General features: G+C 41.7%; 1 long non-coding RNA gene across 1 annotated transcript; it reads left to right on the forward strand.

The window, feature by feature from the left end:
• The first annotated feature begins 377 nt into the window (after positions 1 to 377).
• Positions 378 to 6058, forward strand: LOC125461351 (uncharacterized). Its single transcript, XR_007249487.2, has 3 exons — positions 378 to 463; positions 1332 to 1771; positions 4549 to 6058. It is a non-coding gene; the product is annotated as an uncharacterized LOC125461351 (long non-coding RNA).
• Positions 6059 to 6269: the final 211 nt, after the last annotated feature.

The raw sequence follows: 6269 nt of genomic DNA on the forward strand, positions 1-6269 counted from the left end.
TTATGAATGGGCACATACTGCTTGAAATAGAGGTTAAAACAAATTAAGTAATAATTTTGAAAGGAGAATTAGTTGAAAAGGAAATATTTGAATAAGCAGTTCACATGGCATGATGAATCAATGACCTTCTTCGACATTTCTATAACAGACACTGTATAAATTCAAGGTCAGTGAAATTGGAGTCTCTTGCACCTGTGTTTTAACTGCAGTTTGCCTCCAAAATGGCATTGCTCATATACATTTCTGCTGTGAGATGGTTTGTATTTCATTTTGGTGTGTCCATCAAAGAATGCTGAATTAGCAGCAGGAGGTGTCAATCACTATGTATCATTTCAGCTAACACCCTGTCTTAACCTCTCATAATTGGATTCAATTGCTGCAGCAGGAAGGACTCCATTTATCCAGCTCTGAGGCTCTGCCCTTGCACCATAGCCACCAGTACTTAAGGAGCAATAAGCTACAGGTAGTTCTGCTATTAACGTGTGTTTTGTTAAATCCAATGGGCTGTAATGCAATTGATGAATAGTTTGGATAATGTGAACATTCTGCTGTACAGGTATAGCAATTTTCTACAGCGATTTCCCTATAACGTGAACTTCTATGGCAATTTTCTATAGCACGAGGTCAGACAATAACACAATTATCACAGGAGAGGAGAATTTAAGAGGACTACCTGTACTTTCAGGTTGGTTGCTGTTTGATTTCTGTTGGCTCTTTCTGTACATAAAGAGGTGGTGGTATCAAGAGATGTTTAAAGTTGCCTAAGGGAGAAATCCGTGAAAGTTTTGTGACATGTTGATGTTAAGAATTCCGCACAACTTACTTGTTCCTAAGAACTGGTGTAATATTTCTTCCACACCATGGCAGGAACAATGAGCAGGTGCAAGACAAAGATGCTGGTAGAGGAAGGCAGAGCAAGGGAGAAGGACTGTCTTTTAAAGGACATACTGTCTAGAATGGTCAAGGAACAATGCTACTTTAACAGTCTCAGTAAAGAACAATGGACTGGATCCTACCTTTTCTTGCCTAAGTCCACTTTCTGTTGAGTTTTTTTTAGGGGGTTTAACGCTGTGCAACCGAATGGGTCTTCTTGCTATTTCTTATCAAGCTCCCTGCACTAATTACTTACTTTACCCCAATGATGTCTCTCGCATCCACATTCTTCCCATTTTACCATGCACAATTCCCTGACCAATGCATGACTGCTAAACATGTAAACATGCAACTCTGCATGCCTCTTCCACTCTCCAAATAATCGCATTGTCAGTCTTGTTCATTACAGAGCACTTCTAACCATTGGCCTTGTAATGTTTCTCTCTTGTGCATTGCAGGTACAGCCAACCTCCCTGTAACGTTCTTCTGTGCTGAAATACCCAGTTTTCCCAGAAGCACCATTCTGGACCCCTTAAATTGTGATTACTGAGACCTCAGAGAAAGCATTGGCCGAGACTGCCTCTTGCACCTCCACCAGCTCAGATATTGCCACCTAAGTGAGAATGATCATCATATAGAGTGTGTGAGACCACAACCTGGTGACCACGTCAGCTCCACCGCTAGCCGAAAAAGAAATATCCGGGCCAAAGGCACTTGGAGGATTTCCAGAGACCAGGCCTCTGCTTAGCAGGAGAGGACTCTGTGGTGTTGGTGATCAGAGACATCAGGAAAATGTACAAAGAGGAGTGTTGGCAGACAAGCATCTGAGATATCATGACTTTCATTGTCCAGAACTGGAGTGATTAAGGGGTGATCTGATCAAAGTCTTCAAAACAAGGTAGATAAATATAAACTATTTCCATTTGATAGAGATTCTAGAACTAGAGGCATAGTTTGAAAATTAGGGCCAGACTATTCAGGAAATATGTTAGGAAACACAGTGATGTTTTGGAACTCCCCTTCACGAGTGGCAGTGGGTGTTGGCTCAGTTACTAGTTTTAAATCTGAGTGAGTTTTTTTTAGTTAAACAAAGGTAAAGGAGTTAGGCTACTGGACAATTGTGATCTCCTTGAATGGTAGAATTGGCTTGAAGGCTGAATGGGCTACTCCTGTTCCTATATTTCCATGAGTAGGCAGCTGGTGTGCCTATGTGCTTTACATTGCAAACAACCAATGTTCTTTCCTTTTAAAAGCACCATGATGGGCTGTAGCTGCAGCCCCTGTTCTCCAAGATTTAGGTCACTTACCCAGCCCAGTCTGAGTATGGTTGTGGCTATTTTATTTCCCTTTGAGTACTTTTCAGGGTGATGGTGAGCCTAGACCACAGATGCACAGATCTTCTGACAAAAAAAATCCTGAGTATAATGGAGTGCTTTTCCATCCATCTGGATAGATGCAGCTCCAATAACTGCCAAGAAGCTTGCTATCATCTAGACAAAGCTGCCCACTTGATTGGCATCCCACCTACCACTATCAACATACAGTCCATTCATCACCAATGCTTAGTGGTAACTGTGTGTATCATCTACAAGGTGCAATGCAGGAACTCATCTAATCTCCTCTGAAAACACCAACAAAAACCCTTAACCTTGATGGGGGATAAGGGCAGCAGGATACAGAATGAAGCAGAGCAAGACAACTGACAAAGACATATCCCTCCTTGATGGACTAGATCCTTTCTATGATTGGTTTGAGCAGAATGCCAATGGTGCAGTGTCACCTTCCCCATCAACTCCAGATGGAATTGTTCCCTCCGTCACCACTGCTGATGTCAGGTCGGTCTTCCTGAGATTCAACCCAAGGAAAACAACAGGCCCAGACAGATTCCCGGGGTATGCACTTAGATCTTGTGCAGACCAACTGGCGGAGGTATTCACTGACATCTTCAATCTCTCCCTCCTATAAGCCAAAGTCCCTATCTACCTCAAGAAGACCACCACCATTCTAATACCAAAGAAATCACATGCAACAAGCCTTAATGACTACCACCCAATGACTCTGCCTCTATAATCATGAAGTGCTTCGAGAGTCTGGTTATGGCCCACATCAAATCGAGTCTCCAAGCCTGCCTGAATGCCCTGTAATTTTCCTACTGATGAAACAGGTCCACAGCGGAGTGATTTCCCTAGCCCTGCACTCATCTCTGGAGCATCTGGACAACAAGGACACATACATCGGACACCTGCTTATTGATTACTCTGCCTTCCACACCATTATCCCCTCCAGAGTGATCTCAAAACTCTGAGACTGAGGTTTCGGCTCTGCCCTGAGCAATTGGATCCTCACCTTCCTGACCTATAGACTATAATCAGTGAAGACAAACAACTGCACCTCCTCCACGATAACACGCAACATTGATGCCCCCAACGATGCATGCTCAGGCCCCGACTGTACTCCCAGTACATGCTCAGCTGTGTTGCAAAATTCTGAACAAACTCCATCTGCAAGTTTGCTGACAAAACCACTGTGGTGGACAAATACCAAACAACAATGAGTCACAATACAAAAAGGAGATAGAAGTCATGGTGACATGGTGCAATGATAATGACTTCTCTTTCAAAGTCAGCAAAACTAAAGAACTGATTATTGACTTCAGAAGAAAAGGAGGAGAACACCCCCTCCCCATCTACACAAACAGAGCTGAGGTTGAGATGGTTGAAAGTGTCATGTCCCTATGACAAACAACAACTTGTCCTGAACTTCCCATATTGATGCAATGGCCAAGAAGGCACAATAACACCTCTTCTTTCTCAGATGGCTCAGGAAATTCAGCACATGCATAAGGAACTCCACCACCTTTTACAGATGCACTATTGAAAGCATACTATCCAGGTACATAATGGCCTGGTACGGTAACTGCTCAGCCCAGGTCCGTAAGAAACTACAGAAGGCTATGTGCACAGCCCAAACCATCAAGGAAGCCAAATTTCCATCCATGGACTTGATTCATATGCCTTGTTGCTGCAGAAAAGCTGCCAACATCATCAAAGACCCATCCCACGCTGGTAATGCTCTCTTACAAACTCTTCCATCAGGCAGAAGATACAGAAGCTTGGACACATACACCAACAGGTTCAAGAGCAGCTTCTTCCCTGCTGCTATTGGACTGATGGCTGGACTCTGTAACTTGAAATAATGCTGATTTTGTTAATGTTAATCTCACCTAGAGATTAACACATCCTATGCAGTGTTACCTGTCTGCCTTATTCTGCCCATCCTAAGATCTTTACGTCCTTGCTTACTATGATTTTGCTGTACTGCGCACAAAGCTTTTCACTGTACATAGGAACTTCAGTTGCATGTTCTCCTCCAAGCCATGAGATATTCAGATTTGGAACTATGTTGCTATTCCTCCATTATTGCTGCATCAAAATCTTGGAACTCTCTTCCTGACAGCACTGTGGGTGTCCCTATGTCCCAAGATGGCATCTCACCACCAGCTTCTCTGGGAGTTAGGGATAGGCTTTATGCAGACCTTGCCAATGATGCTAACATTTCTTTGAACAAAGTTAAATTCCCCCCAACTGCTGCTTTAGAATAGGACAAGGATAGTACTGCCAGTTCTTGTGATGGTGGACCATGTCCATTAATTTTTATGTCTTTGATTTCTTTCAGGTTGGAGCAAGCAACATGCACAACATCTCTCAACTTATCACCTAATGATACATAAATGAGTTGCTTGAGGCTCTGCATGCCAAGAGAGCTGAACACCTCCCGTTTCCTCATGATAGAGATCGATAAGGCAAAAATCTCTAACTTTCCCAATGCATGGGGAGCCTTTGATTGCAGTATTTTTCACAAAGGTCAAGTACTTATACATGCTAAGTTCCCTACTGTCTTTTTGTAATTTTTGCATGGTCTATTGGGACTTCAGTGGCTGTAACTTGACCTGTAAAAGGGTATTGAATTTCAATGGGACAGATTGCAAACGGCCTTGCAGAATGACATTGAGGAGCACAGTCCGTCAAACCTGACTTTGGATTGCATCATAAATGACAGGAATCTGGCCAGGCTAACTAATATCCATAGGCAGGGAAGCAGCCCAGCGTCAATGGTGAGTTGAATGTAATCTGCTACTTTAAGCGCGACAGTAGGATCAGGCTTCACAGATTCCATGATAGAACCTCAGCATTCCTCACAAGGGAATGGTAAAGATAGCACATTTCATGAGGAAAGTAGTGAAGAAATAGATGTAAACTGACAAGAATCCAGTGGTTTCATGTTCACTGTTATCATTTATAGTTGATTTTTTTTCTGATACCTGATTGACTTAGTTAGCTGATTTTCAATTGTTCAGCTGCTGTGGTGGATTTTGAACTGATTGTTCTAGGTCATTAGTTTAGACTTCTTGGTTATTGCATCCACTGTGCTATAGTACCCCTTAATAATGTCATTTAACATAGTATTCAGCCAGGTGAAGGTAAGACACAGCGTGTATTGGGGTGTGCCATTTCATCAAATCAGCATTGCACACTGATTGATGAAATAATCTGATTTCCCTTCTTGGCTTTCTACTGACAATCGTTTGTTTCAAAATAAAACATCTTTACAATAGGGTAAATTGGAGATACAATTCTAAAGGTGGTGCAGGAGCAGAGGGACATTGCTATGTATTTACACAGATCATTGAAGCTAGTAGGAAAAGGGGACAAGCCAGTATCCTTAGCTTTATTAATTCAATCAGAATTTGCAGAAGCAATTACAAGAATGGTTCCAGGAATGAGAATCTTCCATGATTGAGTCATTATCTTTTGTGATGAAGTCAGATGTCACATGACACCTGGTTATAGTCCAACAGGTTTATCTGAAATCACAAGCGTTTGGAGCGCTATTCCTTCGTCAGGTGAAATGGGCTTCCCCACTTAGAAACATAATGCTAAATTTGATCACATTACGGTCACTCATCACAAAAGATTCCTTTCCAATAAAATTCTGAATTAATTAGCCCATTTTTCATTACGTTCTCATGGCACACTGGATAGTAAATTGTATATCATGCCCTGCTATTCTGGAATTGTACAAAGGTAAAGCATTTTAAAGCAGGTACACAAAATTTCCCAATTTACCTGATTTTCAGACCAGATTGATAGATATGTGAAGGTCTGGCTTTTTTTTGAGAGTATATTGCTGGGAATAAAGGGATTAATCTTAATTTCTGATATTTTCAATAAGTTTTCTTTGTTTCTCATAATATAGTTCATGATTTTGATAAACTTTTATATTTTTTTTCTTAAAGTGTGCAAAGGTAGCCTCTTGTGACTGTTCAGTGGTGCACCTCCACACTAAACAAGAGAAAAATAAATTCAAACACTTTTTCTGCATCTTCCGTTTCTGTG

The sequence above is a fragment of the Stegostoma tigrinum genome, chromosome 2 (genome assembly GCF_030684315.1).
Source record: "Stegostoma tigrinum isolate sSteTig4 chromosome 2, sSteTig4.hap1, whole genome shotgun sequence".
Taxonomy (NCBI): Eukaryota; Metazoa; Chordata; class Chondrichthyes; order Orectolobiformes; family Stegostomatidae; genus Stegostoma; species Stegostoma tigrinum.